Source organism: Python bivittatus, unplaced genomic scaffold (genome assembly GCF_059951505.1).
Source record: "Python bivittatus isolate LINGU-HERP-01145 unplaced genomic scaffold, Pbiv_v1 ctg000410_np1212, whole genome shotgun sequence".
Lineage (NCBI taxonomy): Eukaryota > Metazoa > Chordata > Lepidosauria > Squamata > Pythonidae > Python > Python bivittatus.
Window position 1 is genome coordinate 12,022,254 of NW_028277067.1, and position 17,251 is coordinate 12,039,504.

At 39.8% G+C, this 17,251-nt stretch overlaps 1 protein-coding gene across 10 annotated transcripts in view; it reads right to left on the reverse strand.

Annotated features, from left to right (window-relative positions):
• Positions 1-13,008, reverse strand: part of SPOP (speckle type BTB/POZ protein) — a 58,310-nt gene extending 45,302 nt beyond the window's left edge. For 3 of the 10 annotated variants that reach the window (XM_025170329.2, XM_025170325.2, XM_025170327.2), the window contains exon 1: positions 12,911-13,008. The gene's annotated coding sequence lies outside the window, so the exon portion shown is untranslated. Of the gene's footprint in view, positions 1-12,181; positions 12,320-12,378; positions 12,640-12,910 lie in introns of those variants that run through there. The other 7 variants (XM_007433942.4, XM_088143493.1, XM_088143492.1 and 4 more) reach the window with 4 other exon arrangements.
• Between the last annotated feature and the right edge of the window lie 4,243 nt (positions 13,009-17,251).

Sequence of the window (17,251 nt, forward strand, 5' to 3'; positions counted from 1 at the left end):
TGTAGAATGAGGACTAGCAGAAAAGATATGAATTTATTCCTAGATTCTCAGTTGCAATATCTGCGGTACTTGGAGTTCCAGTTTCTGAAGTCATAGCCTATAGTCTGAATTCATGCAAGATTAAGATCTATAGAACAACCTTCTCAACAGCTGTAGTTATTATTCAGTAGCATTAGTACTAGGTTGACAATTTCCCAAAAATACCCACTAGCTTTAGACACACTACAGGTTACTACTTTTCTTCATCAGGATTTCCTAGTCTATACTGGGGGGAGGGGGGGAGGCAGGGGGCAGGAGAAGAAAAATTATTATACTACTAAGGACAATTAAGTTTTGCTGGGATATGGCCTGTCTATTAGAACTTCTTGCACCAAACAGCATGCCAATAATCACTGGCTCCTGGAAGATACCACTCAGCCTTCTGAATTACCAGCATCCCAAGGAAAAGGGCAAGGTAAATAAGCAATACCCTGGCATTGAAATCTAGCAGCAGGATGTTTAGTGCAGGCAGTAATAGGATTTTAGTTTCCATTCCCTATTCACTTGTCAAAGAGGGCCACGAATAAAACTGTTTCTTACTTGTGGATGAAGAGAAAGTTGATTAGTGCACTATTTGTTTAGCAATGCAAATCAGCTATCCAACAGGGAGCTTCTCACTTAGAAAAGTAATTTTTAACTTCCGTGTAAGATAAACGTTCCTTGGATTTCAGAAAATTTTCAATCTTCTGGGCAAACCGGTTGCCCAGTCCACAACTGAACTCATGAGGTATAAGAAATCATGTCCAAGACTTTAGTTTCTAGTAACAGACCAATATGGAAAACAAGGAACCTATATGAAATCCATCGGTATTTTCAGTCTCTATGGATCAAATTTATTATTTTATACCCAGCATTTCTGTTTATTCAACATTAAAGAAAGCATACAAGAAAAAATGCATAGTATAAAACATAATAAAATGAATGCAATTAAAATAAAAAGAACTAACAGTTAAAAACTTAGAGAAAAAGATGTGTTTTTACCATTTTCCTATATACTGGGAGAATGGGAACCAAGTACAACGCCTTAGCAAGGGCATTCCATGGGCTGAGAGCCACAAAGGAGAATTTCACATATATCTGTAAGTCAAACTTCTAGCAGCTGGGACATCTTCAGAAGAGCCTTTCTTGTTGGTCTAAGTAACCAAGCAGTTTCACAGCTATGCTACATTAACAATAACTGTGGAAGTGCACTCCTTGTCACAGCCACCAGTTCCAAATGCAGTGACAGCTGGTAGTCAAAGGGCACTCTGAAACTGCATACCTCCCCTCCCTGATCATCATCTCAAACAAGCATCATTTATTTCCAGAATCTAGCTTTCTCCTTACTAACAACACTTTTGTCATGTCCAAATTTAATTTCAGCTTGTTCTCTCTCATCCAGCCATTATCAAGTTTAGGCAATCTAGTGATTTCTTCTGTAGAGTTAGAAAGTAAGGTGCACTAGAATTAGGTTTCATCAGCAAGAGGTCTCATGCACATATCAAACAGCACAGAAGGCAAATTAGAACCCAGTGAAACTCCATAGGACAATTATGTAGATATTAAACAGAAACCACACTTTCTCAGTAGTTCTATCATTGAGGACAGAACTTTTGCATTGGACTAGAACCATTGCAAAACAATGCTCCCAAGGCCCAGTCAGACAGTCCAGAAGGATACCATGGTTGATTGTATCAAAACCCACCAAGAAGTCCAAGAGAACTAGTAGGGTTTCACTCCCCTCTCTACTTCTAGCACAGATCATCCATCAAGGGAGTCAAAGTAGTCTCAGTACCATATTCTCAGATGACTGAGGTTGATCCAGAAAACTGCAAGGACACCACTTTCTCAATCACCTTACCCAAGAATTGAACATATGAGATTGGCCTATAATTAGAAAGATAATCTGGGTCAAGGACAGCTTTTTCAGTAAATATCTTATAACTATCTCCTTTAAGCTGCCAGAAGCACATCCTGCACTTAAAAAGGCACCTCCCTTAACCATGGGCCCAGCAGCCAGTCCCAAACAAGCTGATTGAATCAGAAAAGGAGGGCAAAGGTTGAGCAAGCAAGTAGTAGCTCTCATCTCTCTACATTCTCAATATGTACGAGCAGAAAGAATCAATATGAACAGGACAAGCATTTGCCCAGATTTATTTCCCTATGACCCACCCCAGCACTGAAGTCCAGGTTGAAGGAAATCTGGCTAGTTTATTCCATAGAGCAGTGTTTCTTAACCTTAGCGACTTTAAGATGTCTGGACTTCAACTCCCAGAATTCCCCAGCCAGCCATACTGGCTGGAGAATTCTGAGAGTTGAAGTCCATGCTTCTTAAAGTTGCCAAGGTTGAGAAACACTGCTGCAGAGAATGATGAAAACTGCTCACAGAGACCCTTCAACTGTTCTGACCCCCTCCCTCAACCTCTTGATGGAGATGTTGCATAAAATGGAAAATTATCACCAGCCTGTTCTATGCTAACACAATGCCAGCACTGGAGCAAGCCCCCTTTGCTGCACCATTGCCACAGAGTAGGATTTCAAGTAGCCCTGAAAGAGGGACCCCTCTTTGTGATAGTCTGAGGGAGGCTTCTGTCATCTTTGTATTCAACTATCAATACCAAATACAACCTACATGGATTAAAGAATGTAAGCTTTTGTAATTTTTTAACGGGGAAAAATAACCTGACAAAAGATGGAACTGTGGAGGGCAACAGGTTGGGGAAGGCCGATGTATACCATCTTCCAGAATTTTTGCAAGGCTCCAGTACACTAGCCATTTTGTCAAGTTTTCTGATCCAGAACAGCCTGTTCTTCTTTTCTTGAACTTAACACAGCATCTCCCTACTGCAAATGTAGTGCTCAGACTGTGGGACAAGTCTATTTCTATAAAAATGTCACTGCATGACAAACTTTATCTTAGGAACCTAGCTAATTCACCCTTTGCATGTTACTAAATCCTAGTGTTTATATAATAGTTATGAACTATTCCTACCATGGCACAGTGAGCCATGGTCTAAGATGCTACCTTAGCTGGGTTCAGGTATCATATTAAGCCAGGGGATCTCAAATTATGTGTCATGACTCGGAAGTCCTGAGCAAATCTGAGGGGACTACAAATTTGGGGGGCCTAAATACACAAAGCTTATCTAAGCAAAACCTGAAGCAAGTTCTGACACAGTTCCAGTACTATATGTGCAAGCCTTGTGGCTTCTTCCTTCCTCCCTGTGTTGTCCAGGATAAATGCCCTCTAGCCCAGATCCAAAAAGTTCACCTTAGTCCACATTCTCCTTACTGGTAATTGCCTAGCAGAAGGCCTTAAAAGAACAAGCTCCCTTTTGTCTGCTTCCCTCTGCTTGTTTCATTAGCAGTTATGTGGGGATGTGGAGGTACAGAAAAAAGCCGTGATCCCAGCAGCAAATGCTTGGCAACAGAGTTAAAGGGGGCTACGTGCAAAGCAAAGGCATCTGCAGCAAGCAGGTTAAGGGAGGGAGGGGAGGAGAGCACCATGATGGGCCCGGTGGCAAAGACTGTACTGCTACTACGTCTGACGGATTTCTCAGCTTAGGCTGTAAAATGGGTGCCTAACCTCAGCCTGGTCTCTGGCGATATTAAACATCTATCACTTGAGGGAAGAGTAACCCCGTGCTTATTGTAATTCCCAGTATCCTGAGGTGCATCCTTTAATTTCAGATCAAACATCTCCATAACTCTCCCCCATCCTCCACACATCTGTATTTTCCCAGTGGTGAAGGAGATATACAATCCAAATGAAGTGGTTCCAAAATAATGTCAGCAAAGGGAGGTGGGAGGAGGGAGAGAGAATCCAAACAATTCAGCCACTTGCTGATTTCATCTCCTAACCTAGAAAGAAGTATGCTCTCTTTTTTTCTGCACAGGCACGCATACAGACACACACCAGACTTCCGGGTCACAATAAGACACAACACTGTTCTAACTGGAGCTAACAGATCCAAAAATCTTGGTGATGACAACTAGATGGTAGCAACGAGATATGGTATTGGACTAGGAACAAGGACATCCAGGTTCTAGTCCACCCTCAGCCATGAAAACCCACTGGGTGACTTTGGGCCAGTCACTCTCAGCTCAACCTGCCTCACAGGGTTGTTGTGTTGGGAAAATAATATGAAAAGGTAGTACTATGTGCACCACCTTCAGCTTCTGAATGAAAGATGGAATACAAAGCTAATAAATAAACAAATATCTTTGATAGCCTTTTTTGAAGCTCAGATCTGGCAGCCCTAATTCTTATTCACAACAAGATCCAACTATTTGGGAATATTCTGCCTCATAATCAGGCAAATCTGTTAAGATGTGCCTGCCAGTCAGTGCTTGCCAGAGTCAAGAGGAGGCCCTGGTTGGTTGCAGGTCCCAGATAATGTTTTAGTGCCAATTATGCCTTTTTTTTTCCCTGCTGAAAGTTGCTGCAGCAAGCAGTTCAAGGAATAGCAAGTTAATTAGCTGTTTGCTATCAACTGACACCGCATATTAGCAGTAGGAGCATAAGGCCTAAACCTTACTATGTGAGTCATTCCCTTAGTTTGTGCTTATGAAAGAGAAGGGAAAGCCAGGTTTCCTAGAACAAAGTCCTCCAAAGAGATAAACTTAAAAAATATTGATATGAAGTAAGCCACTCTGGGCCTTTGGGAAGGGCCCCTGATGGCAGACTGGCCTATCTTTTTAAAGGCCTGTTTGAGTGGTCCTCTTTCCTTTGCAGCTGCAACTATATCTTGCCAATGGGGGTGCACAGAAGTATTCCATATTCCTGCACTTGCATAGCTTGTAGACTGCCTTGGCTATTGTCAATGCCAACAAGTCCCCTTAACAGAACAACTTATTGAAGGCTCTGTTTGGGAATGATTACCTCAGACACAAGAGGTCTGGACTTCCCCTGAGCTTTCTTGATTTGCTTCTCCCCAGGCAAGAAGCTTGACAGATCTCTCTGGCTTTGTCTGCACAAGCCTGATGGCTTGTACACACAAAGCTGAGTTGCTATCACAACTACCTCCTGCTCCGCCTGGACAAGTCAGCCTTAAAGTTAGATTTTTTTTTTTACAACTGCTACTATAAAAAACAAATATCAATCCAAAATAAATGTGATATAAGAAATAAAAGATGCTATCTCAGAAATAAATGCAAGATTCCCGAATCATGCAAAACTAAGCAAGTTCATCTTTCCCATTAAAAATATGCTTTTAAATTGGATTGTTTTATTGTTTCTTTCTAAACTAGAGGTTATATTTCATACACTTCTGAGATTCTATCATTGTTTTATCTGCTATATATTAAAACTTGATTACTAAAAGTGGTATATTTATTTGTTGCCTAACCTTAACACAAATGAAATCATTACACAGATTCATTTATCATTTTGAGGACTCACGGCCCACATAATTTTAGAACCTCCACATCAAGCCATAATCTAACTTGATTGATTTTGGTTTAGATGCTGTGTGAACCTAACAACTATAGTTCATAAACCACTGTTCACAGTTTAACATACTAATGCAATTAGAATTCAACTAGTTCTAGTTTATTCAATAAGACATGGTAAAGCATGTAGCTTAATGCAATACATACACTCTGTGTGCAGTAAGGGGCAGGTAGAAGATGTGCCAACTAGAGAAAACAAAGAAAAAAGGATGTTTGAGAAAGACTGGAATAAGGCATGATTAGCCAAAGCAAAGAATGTTGAAGAAACTGATAATATGGTCAGAGTGTGCGAATGTGCAATTTTAGCAAAGGCAAGCTAATTTCATTGGTGAAAGGTAACAGAGAGAAAGGCCAACAAGAAGCCTATTTTATTTTCTGTATTGTTTTTTCTTTAAGTGTTAATACCTGTTAGGGAGCCCTCACAATTGTCTAAATTAATCTGAACCAAATAATGTTTGTTCTGTCTGCTTGATTAACTGGTCCCTATGGAGGAACTAACTACTTTGTCTCTTCAGTACATGAAGAGCCATGAAAGTGCATGAAAGCATAGCAGAAAAGGGATTACAATTGAGGGATAAATAAATGGGCTTTTTCACTTTCTATCTTACAGCAGAAGGCAAATGGAACTAGGGAGGGCTGACTTAAAATATGATTGAGCTATTCATAGTAGATTCTTTGCCAAGTACTTGTATGGTTTGGCTCTAGTTTAGCTTTTACAACATAAAATTCATTTCATATTATAAAACTCTTTCCTTCCTAAAGCTTTGATTTTGGGAATGCTAATCAGATAAAACAAAACAAGTAGTCAGTGCAGCATTCTCCCAATGCTAGTTAAAATACTGTCAATTTTTTTAAGGAATGGATATGCATACTTTCCCTAGGACTAGAAGCATATGCCCTTCTAAATGTAGCACAGAAGGCAATTAAAAACTCAAAAATACACCCATAGTAAATACTTTTTGAGCCTTTCTGAAATAAGCATAAATCAAAACCAACAGCGTCCTTAATTGTGTTGTATTTTCCTCTTATTTTTTTTTTAAAGAATATCAAAAGAATTTGTCTTGCTGTACAAAGTAAATTCTGGATGTGCATCCACTTGATATTTTTCAGATTGTGTTGTACGGTTTTTTACTGGAACAAGTTTAATCAAGCAAATTGAAAGTTAAACAGCAACAAACATTCCCTCCAGGTGATAAGCAGCAAAAACTGAGGGACTGATAAAAGCTTCTGAGAACCAGCATCACTGGACAATGCTAAAATGCTACCCTAGGACTGGGGAGGCCAGTTTCCAGACATATACGCTCACTGGATGACTTTGGACCAATCACTATCTCTCAGTCCAACCTTCCTCATAGGCCTGTCATAGTGAGAAAAAAATGGCTGGACTGGAATTATGCAAAAGCTAGTAATTTAGAAGGGCAAATTACATAGAGTTTGAGAACTAGCTAAATATTTATATGCTCAAAAGGGTCAAAAGTTGTATAAATATGTTTCATAGCAGCCATAAGTTGTCTAATTCAATGTTTTATTTATATTTATTTATATTGCAAATTCAGTCACCTCCCATCTCACTCAAAGAGCAACTCTGGGCGGTTTACAAAACAATAAATACTAATTAAAATATAATAAAACAGTGTTCTTAAAAAAATAATGTATTCCAAGGAATAAATGGTAAATAAAAAGTTATTGATCTACAGAAGCTCTTCAGGGTGCTAACCACCCCCAGGTTTCGTTAACCTTCCTCACGCCCCACGCAAGTTGGCAGAGCCACATGTTCACCCCTTTCCAGAAGGCCGGGAGAGTGGGGGCCCACCCCACTTCTGGGGGAAGAGTGTTCCATAGGATGGGGGCAACAGCAGAGAAGGTTCTCTTCCTGGGCCTTGCCAGTCAACATTCTTTTGTGGACAGGGTCCACAACATACCTTCTCTGCCTGACCAGGTGGGACAGGTCAATATAATGGGGATGAGACAGTCCCTCAGGTAACCTGGTCCCATGCCATGTAGGGCTTTAAAGGTACACCTTGAATTGGACCTGGAAGCAAAGTGGCACCCAATGCAGCTCCTGCAGCAAAGGTGTTACATGTGCCATCCTTAGAGCACCCAAAATTGCCCATGCGGCCACATTCCAAACCAGCTGTAGCTTCTGGATACTCTTCAAGGGTAGCCCCATGTAGAACACATTGCAATAGTCTATACGGGAGATGATTAGGGCATGAGTGACTGACCGGAGGGCTTCCTAATCCAGGAAGGGGTGTAACTGGTACACAACACAAAGTTGAGCAAAGGCTGTCCTGGGCACAACTGCCACCTACTCTTCGAGCCAGAGTTGTGAGTTCAGGACGACCCCCAGATTCCACACCGGGTCTGTCTGGGGTAGTGCAACCCCATCCAGAACCAAAGATGGTAAATTCCTGGATACAGAGGAGCCCCAAACCCACAGCCACTCCATCTTACGAGGGTTCAGCTAAAGCCTGTTGTTCCCCATCCAGACCCTCATAGTCTCCAGGATTCATAATAAGAGTTACCTTATTATGAACGCAAAATTCACAGCAATAAATAAAAAAATAAAAGCAGTGTGTTGCATTCTGCATGAAATATTGTGTGTGTGTGTGTGTGTGTGTGTGTGTGTGTATTATTAATGGCATTGATATTTTTTTCTTGATTTTCTTGTTCAGAATAGCTTGCACATGAATATCCAAAACTGTAACCTTAAAGTCTGATTTTCTTTGAGAAAGCTAAAGAACAGTTTCCTGAACAGAGCAGCAATACACAAGAAAAACATAGAAGATTCAGCCATATAGTATTTTTAGATTTCACCCTTGTTTATTCAGAAAACATAAACAGATTATTCCTAAAGAAAATAAAAAGTGGATAAAAATACTTAAATATTCAATTTGCAATATTCAATACTTCATTGATTAAGCAATTAAGCTGTTTTACACCCTGTGATCAATTAGCAATCAAAGAAGATGATGAAAATTTGCTAAAATATGCATTGCTTTAGTCTACAGAACAGACTCAATGTTTGAATGCTCCCCTACTTAATATATTCCTTGCACATTCAGAAGTATCAAGTTCAGGAAGAGATTCTAGCTTAGTATTCCTCCTGGCCAATTTGAACAGTATATGCAGGGCATATTTTAAATAGGAAAACAGTCTAAAATTAATTCCATTTGCTATCTAAAATGGTAAAACTCAGCCACAAATCCGTTTTTTGGGCCTTCTGTTTAATTCTTCAGCATCAGGTGTTAAAAGAGGAACATTGTTTGGGTGGATTGTTTTGTTTTCCTAGATTTCCTATTCTATGTAAGTTCAAAAGTATGTTTTAATAACATTTGAGAATAAACCAGCTCTGACTATCTCACCTGTCCTTCTCAGAAGGTACAAAGGGAATCCCACTTATTTTAAACCAGTTCATTCCACAGCTGGAACTACTCATTCTATTATGCAGTTTCAGTCTACTATTTCATAACTAATTATTTTAGAACATCCCTACCTCATTAGCTCTCTGTACAGCAGACAACATACCATTTCAAAGTGGCCACTATTTTGGATTTCTAAGACTGTCCCGCAAATTAACTTTTCAAAAATTACTAGTATATTACTTTTACATCTATGCATATATATCAATACTACTAATGTCTAAGCGATAAACAAAAAACAATTTACAAAAGCCTTCCTGATGAATCGTTTTGAAACAATTCATACTCATTCTAATTTACCACTGAGTAACAATTTAAAAGTCTACTTTTAAAGTCTATCACTTCCACACAAACCTTGATGTTGCCACTGCCTTCAGCAGGTCATCTATTTTAGGACTACCCGATTTGAGCTAGAAAGATGACCATTTGATGACAGCAAAGAAAAATAAAAAAATCTCAAGTTTTTGATGCCCTCCAGTTGTTATCCAGAGTTCTGCAGCACAGAAGTCTTAGCTCTAATCTATTTAGAAGTGTCCTTACCACACTCTAAGAATTGCTCATAGCATGATATAATGGTTCGTATCATTCCAGTTCTTGCAATATTTTGCCCTCCAACTCTCCTCCTCTACCCGCTACCAATATATGAATAGGGTGAATTGAGCTCTTCCCCCCCAAAATTGCATTGTTCCCTTCCTTACAGTTGCAACAGTAAAGCTTGCTGACAATTCATATCCACCCAGTAGCTTTAGAACTTACCCCAGAAGTACATTCAAGATCAAGCAAGTCTCAATACACATAAGTCAGGGAACACATTTATTGAGGCAAGTTATCATGGATAACTAAGAGATGCACTTCTAGCAGTATTTATGAAGGAGAGAGAATAACATAAAAATAACCGTTGGATCAAACCAAGGCCAGAATTCTCAGAGTAGCCAACCATATGGCTGTGGATTCTTGCGAACAGACAACGAAGACATTCTCTTTTCCCATTGTTGTTCCCCTTCCACTGGTATTTGGAAGCACGCTGCCTTCAACCAGTGAGCCTCTAAGTAGTATCACTTGATAAGATTTGTTCTCCATGAATTTATTCAATCCCCTTTTAAAGCCATACAAGATAGTAGTCATCACCAGTCTACCGGTAATGAATTCCAAAGATTAATTATATGCTCAGTAAAGAAAGGTTTTGTTTGTTTTTTTGGTCTTTTCTAAAATTTCTAAATCAGCATCATCAGATGATTCCTTGTCATAATATTTTAAGAGGGAGAAAACTCTTCCTGTCCATTTTCTCCACGTCTTACACCTCAATCATGTCCCTACCCTGTAACCTTTTGCCAGGCCGGAGTCCCAAAAATTTTAGCTTTTTGTCATAGGAAGATACATGACTGCTCCAGTCATTTTTTTTTTATGCCCTTCTGTGCTTTTTTGAGCTTCATTATGGGTTTTTTTCCCCAAAATGTGGCAAACAAAACTGTATACACCATGTCAGATGCAGATATACAGTAGATCCATATAATGACATTACAACTTTAGTTTTATTTTCAATCCCTTTCCTAACTCTACTATAGCATTTGCCTTTTTCACTGCTGCTGCACATTGATGTCTTCATTGAGCTATCTACTACGGACCCCAAGATCTTTTCCCTTGTTAACAATGACAGCTCAGGCCCCATCTGTATAAACACAAAGTTAAGAGTAGTTTTTGCCCTAATATGCATCACTTTACTTAAAGCATCACTGCTTAAACTAAACTGCATTTACCATTTGGTTGACCATTCACCACATTTAAAGAGATTCTTCTGGTCTGGAACTCTTCACAATCACTTCTGGATTTCACCATCCTGTATAGTTTGCTATTGTCCACAAATTTGGCCAGTTCACTGCTTACCTTTAAATCAAGTCACCTTACTTTTAAAGGTTCCTTAATCATTTTAAATGTTACTCAATCTAAGCTTTCGCAGATTATGTATTCATTTGTTAGATTTATATTCTATTTATTCCTCAGGAGCAAGAGGCAGTATACACAGCATTCTCTCCAAGTTTTCTACACAACAGGCACTGTTTGCCTGACACACTAACCCACAGTTAAGCCCTGGTTTATATAAGTTGCCTAATTTGCTGTTTGTATGATATACTGTGCCCTAAACTATCCACACAGGCTGGGTTCATACAACATGCTCAGTTGATTAGTTTGTGGCTCAATGTGTCACATGATACAGGCACTACCTGGGACCCATGAGCTTCTACTGCTAAGAACGGACTTGAACCCATATCCTAATCCAACATCTTAATGACTACAATCTCTTGCTAATCAGATTCTCTTTAATTTAAATCCATACTTTGATTTATCAGACTTTGGTTCTACAGTGCAGGAACATTTTGCTTGATAAGTTACAAATATGCTACCAAAGTATACTATCAAGTGCCCCCCCCAAAAAAAACAAGGCAGAAATATCAAAGATTTAAGATGCTGGACACAGTATATGTTTAAAGATTTGATCTGACATTACTATTGGCAGGTTCAAAACAGGTTCCCATGATTTCAGAGCGGGATATTTGTAGCAGGCACAACTTTGCATTTTTTGACAGCTTTGTAGTGCTGTCAAGTGAAGCTACACCTGCTAGAGGTTCTCTCCCAAAGGTACAACACAGAAGCCACATCTCTTAATCCAGAAGCTCACTTACCTGTTATCTAAGATAATTCCTGTATAGTAGCTATGCAAATCATAAAATGGCTACTATCTCTTTCCACTGTTTTCTTTTCTACAAAATCATTAATATTGCACCTATTAAGTAAGTATTCCAAAAAAGTTTTACACATTTATCAAATCTCTGATTGAGAAGACAAGGCACAGAAGGTGGGCAGGTATTTAGATCTTTAATCAGTTTCATCTTAAAAGTTTTCAAGAGTAAATTTAAAGGAACTATATATCCTGTAAACAGGAAAAACTGTATAGTGGAAATATTAAGAAATCATCTTGTACAGATTACAATGTATTTCTATCCCTTCATTAGCACTAACCCTGGCATAGTTGCTTATGCTTACAAAATGTGCAAAACTTATTAAAATTTTACAGATGAGAAAAGGGCAAGTTTCTTGCCTATGGCCTGCCCAGGTTTCATTCTCACCAAACTTCATTAGAATGTAAAGCTACCTTCTTTAACCACAGTATCATACTAGACTGATGAGGTTTAGCATCATTTCACCTTTTAATTTCATGTTTACCATATACACCAATTATTCAACCTAATTCTTTACCTTCCAGGAAAGGGGATCAGGATGAGGACTCTTACCTGTTGGCCTCAGTAAGTAACTTCTGCCACTTTGTTCTTTACCAAGATAAACAAGAGTAAACCAATGACCCTGGTACTACAGTGGACAGGGATAATTATAGAAAGAGAATGAGATAACTCCTCTCCCCACTCCACTAGCATTCCTGGTCCCCTCCACCTCTTCTTTTCCCCTTTTGAAAAGCAGCGACAGCACTCACAGCTCACTATTTGGCAGCATCTCTCCGTCTTGCAATCCTTTCCCCCTTACGCAGCTGCACCAGGATCATTATTCCGCAAGGCCCCTGCAGCAACATTATACGCAGGCGCAACAGAAGAGGGGTGGGAGGAGAAGGAAAGAAAAGCCAGGAAGCTGCAGGATGTGACTGTTCCTCTTTCATTCCCTTCAGCGCAGGCGCAAAGGAGCAGCATGCCACAAACTTTTTGCACCGCATGCGTGCCCTGGAATTAACCTGAACCTCCCTCTCTCACACAAGGTTTTCATGCAAGGCGCCTGCGCAATCTCTGCCAGCCTTTGAATTAAGGCGCATGAGCTACACTCCGAATGGAAGAAACTGCACCATAGCGCATGCGCGACCCTCACCCGAGGTTTCTAGCCTTCTGCCCCGCCCCTTCTTCTTGCGTCAGGGCCTTTGGCTCATTATTTTGCAACCACTTGTCTACCAGCGTTATATATTTCTCCCTTTGTCCCTACGATGTGGTGAGTTATACCTGTCACCCGTTCCACCTCACCTGCAAACGATACGCAATGGCTGCAGCCGTCCCCTTGTGGTCTCTTCATATCGCCCTGACCTGACACATCCGGGACTCTCTAGTGACGTTGCCACGACGCCTCGTTCATTCAACGGCGGACGGGGGAGGAGACTGGGAGGTGGCGGCATTGCACATGCGCGAGAGGGGACCTGTCGCGGCAAAAGTGGCGGGAAGGAAGTACTGTAAACCGTCGAGGATCCTCATTGGGATGAAAAGCACAATATTGGGAATAGTTCAGGAAATATCAGGAAGGAAGGGAAATAATCAGAGGTGGTATCATGTTCCGTAAGCACTATTACCAAAAGAAGTATTCAATATGCTTCTTAAAAGCATGCCCGCTCTTAATGCAGTGATTGCTGCTATTACGGTAAGTTACAAAGAAAGGTGACCTCCAAATAGGAATTCATAAACACGCTTTTAACCATCTTCTAATAATATTTCAGATACTGTGTGTCAAAGATCATGCTGCCACCGAGAGGTAAAGGAGAACAAAACACGCATAATTTCAGCTAAACTGACTTCTTTGATCACTAAATTGACATCTTTGATCAGCGAAAAGACAGTATCTACGTTTATTGCTGACTGGAAACCCATTATTTATTTATTAATTTATTAAATGTATGTTGCCCATCTCCCCCAGAGGGTGACTCTGGGCACCTCACAAAATCAAACATCAAAAACAGTAAAAAATATAAATGTCCACATTAAGTTAACTAAAAAAAATCATACTATATAAAAAGGTGTATGGCACCTTTTATTTCCCAAGTTTCAATAAAATGCCAATAAGAAGACTTGAGATGAGACTTCTGATGAATAGCAGATGTATTTTGATCAAGACACAGCTGGGTGACCCCAATCAACACATTAACAAAAGATGTTGATGAAATCACACCTCACAAAACAAACATCAGAGGCTTTATAGACATTTAAATCTGTAATCAGATAGTACATCCCCTCATACCCATACAAGGGATTTTTGGGATGGTCTGAGCAAGTGAAAGGTGGTTCTTAGGAAGGTAAACTTAAATGTAACTTTTTCTTCTGGTTACCAAGGGAATGGCATACAAGATTTTTCTTATCTCTCTCTAGAATGTAGGGCCCCACAACTGTTGCAAACTTGGTACAACAAACAGCTTGTACTCAGCTAATTGCTTATTCGAAGACAATCGGGCATTCAGCGAAGAGATAAGGGGGAAGAAACCAGTGCTCTTTACAAAGCAAAAGCAAGTTAACCCTTTAGAAATAAAATAGAGTGCACTGTTACAGGTATGGTTATACATTATGTGAAGCATATATACTGTATATATATAGAATATAAAATTGTGTATATATAGAATATAAAATTGTGTATCAAAATAATGCCCTTCAAAGGCTATATACATAAAAAGACTATAAAATTCAAGATGACGGGGCAGAATCAATTACATCATGAGCCAATTTCAACGATGTGAGCTTTTGGCCATTTTGTGTGAAACAAAAAAATGAACTTATGATTTATGGTTTTGATGATTAGACAGGATAGATTATAGAAAGAAGAGAGCTATGTTGTAACCATAGAGTAAGAAGTAAATTTATAATTGTACATATAACTGCTGTAAGGAAAATTGGAAGCTACTTCTTTGTATCTTTTTCTTTTCTATTTTTCTTTTACTTTTTTTTCCATTCTTGCACCTTTAGCTTTTTCTTTGATTTCTTTTTTTTCTTTTTCTTACCTTATATTAGTTTGCATTAGTTCTAATCTTTTTTAAAAAAATCTTTGATAAAACTTAAAAAAAAAATTCAGCTAAAACAATGTGCCTTCTCTGTGATGATGCCTTCCCTATGGAACAGTCTCCCCCTGAAATAGGACAGCCCCTACACCATTGACCTTTGGCAAGTCTATGAAAACCTGGCCCTTCCCCTCGGTGTTGGTGTTAGCATCAGTGTATGTGACTAATGTCTTTGGGTTTTTATTGAGCCTCAGTGCAGTTTTTGTTGGTTTTTGTTTTAATGAAATCCTCTGTTTTTATTTTGTTTGCTGCCCAGAGTTTCTGGATAGGGGGTGGCCATACACATTGGATTAAATAAATAAATAAATAAATAAATAAATAAATGGGAATATGAGCAGGAATGTCTCTGGCAGTGGCTTCCCTCCACAGCAGTAATTCCCAAGGATGTTTAGTGAAGCTCTTCAACTGGAAGACATCTTGCTTTCCTTTGATCACAGCAGTGGGATTTTCAAAGCATGTGAATGAATGTGCCTAGTGTACTCTGAACCCAAGCCACGAATTTCTAAATCATGGTTTATGGTAGGGCTACTATATTTGGCTGCAAACAGTCAGACAACCATTAGATGGCAGCAATGGGTTGGGTTTACAGTATCTACCTCTTTGCCACCATTCATTGTTTGTCTGGATTTTTGCAACAGTAAAAGCCTCCTATCCTGCTAGTTTATTTATTTAAACTCACAATTAAAATATGTGAAATATATCAAAATTATATCAAAATAGAATTAAATTATAATTTTTGTAAAAGTTAGCCATTTAAAAAATAATTAAACAAGTCAACTGACAGATGTGTATTCAAAATCTTAAAGGCCATTGTAGATGGCATCCTCCTACATAATATTGGAAAGCTAGTTCCACACAGTCATGGGGCAACAACAGAGAAAATTCGATCCTAAGGGGCATCTAGATGGGCTAGCTACCATTGGAGGCAAACATCTCTACAGGCCAAGCCACAGGATTTTAAAAGATACTACAAAACCTAGATTTATTGGATCACTCAAGGGGGGAGAGAGAGAGAGAGATCAAGATCAAGTCAAGGCAGTGAACATATCTAATATTCCTATCTCTTTATTTTCCCCACAACAACAACCCTGTGAGAAGGATTGGGCTAAGAATTGGGATTGTAGCTACCCTTTCGCAGTGCCTGGAGGCTGTAGGGGCCTGCGTGGGGGACAACAGACTTCAATTGAACCCTGGTAAGACAGAGTGGCTGTGGGTACAGGGAGCCTCAAGAACTAGAAGCTTATCATCCTTGGTTCTGGATGGGGTTGCACTACCCCAGACAGACCTGGTGCATAATCTGGGGGTCCTCCTAGACTCACAATTCCTGTTCGAAGAGCAGGTGGCAGTCGTGGCTAGGAGGGCCTTTCCGCAACTTTGTGTTGTGCATCAGTTATGCCCCTTCCTGGATCAGGATGTCTTCCGCGCAGTCATTCATTCCCTGGTCACCTCCCATTGGATTACAGCAATGCACTCTACATGGGGGTACCCTTGAAGAGTATTCAGAAGCTACAGCTGGCACAAAATGCAGCAGTGTGGACAGTTTTGAATGCCCCTAGGATGGCACATATAACACCTCTGTTACGTGAGCTGCATTGGTTGCCAGTTTGCTTCTGGGTCCAATTCAAGGTGTTGGTTATTACCTTTAAAGCCCTTCATGGCACAGGACGAAGTTATCTGACGAGCCGTCTTACCCCCATTGTATCAGCCCACCCCACTCGGTCTGGCAGAAGGGGCATGTTGCAGACCCCACCAGTCAACAGCTGGTGCGGTCTAGGAAGAGGGCCTTTTCTGCCATGGCCTCCACCCTGCGGAACAGCTTACCACTTGAGGTGTGGTCTGCCCCCACTCTCCTGGTCTTCCAGAAAAGTGTGAAAACATGGCTATGCCAGATGGCCTGGGGGCCTGATGGGGGCTCACATTGTTGGAATTGGTTGGTGGGATAATCGATACTGCTCCATCATCTTGAATTGTGTATAGTCTTTTTATATAGAATTGTTATTAGCCAATTTTAATATGGATATTTATATTTTCATTGTTTTTACTGTTTTGGATTTTAATTGTGAGCTGCCCAAATAAATAATAAAAAAAAGAGTGACTGGCCCAAAGTCACCCAGCTGGCTTTCATGCCTAAGGGAGGCCTAGAACTCACATTCTTGGTTTCTAGGCCAGCACTTCAACCACTACATCAAATTATATCATCTGCATCCATTTATGTTATTTGCATAATTGACATGTGACATCATTTTTGTTTTTGGTTTTATTTATGACTCCTACTCTGTCCAATAGCTCTGAGGAATTTCCAGGCGATCCCAGGTACTAAAGCCTAGTCCGTTTGTAGTTTATGAGATCTGTCAGGATCTGCTTGGTCCTGCCACCTGATGAAGCTATTTATCTAGATAATTGTCAAGAAAGAATCTGTTGTTACTTCTATTTACAGGATGTTAACAGGACTATAATTGCCATAACCAGGGGAAAAAAAGCTTTCAGTTCAGTAGTGATCAAAGGAGCAATTTTTTACCCACATCTGTTTAGTAGGAGAAACTTCTACTGA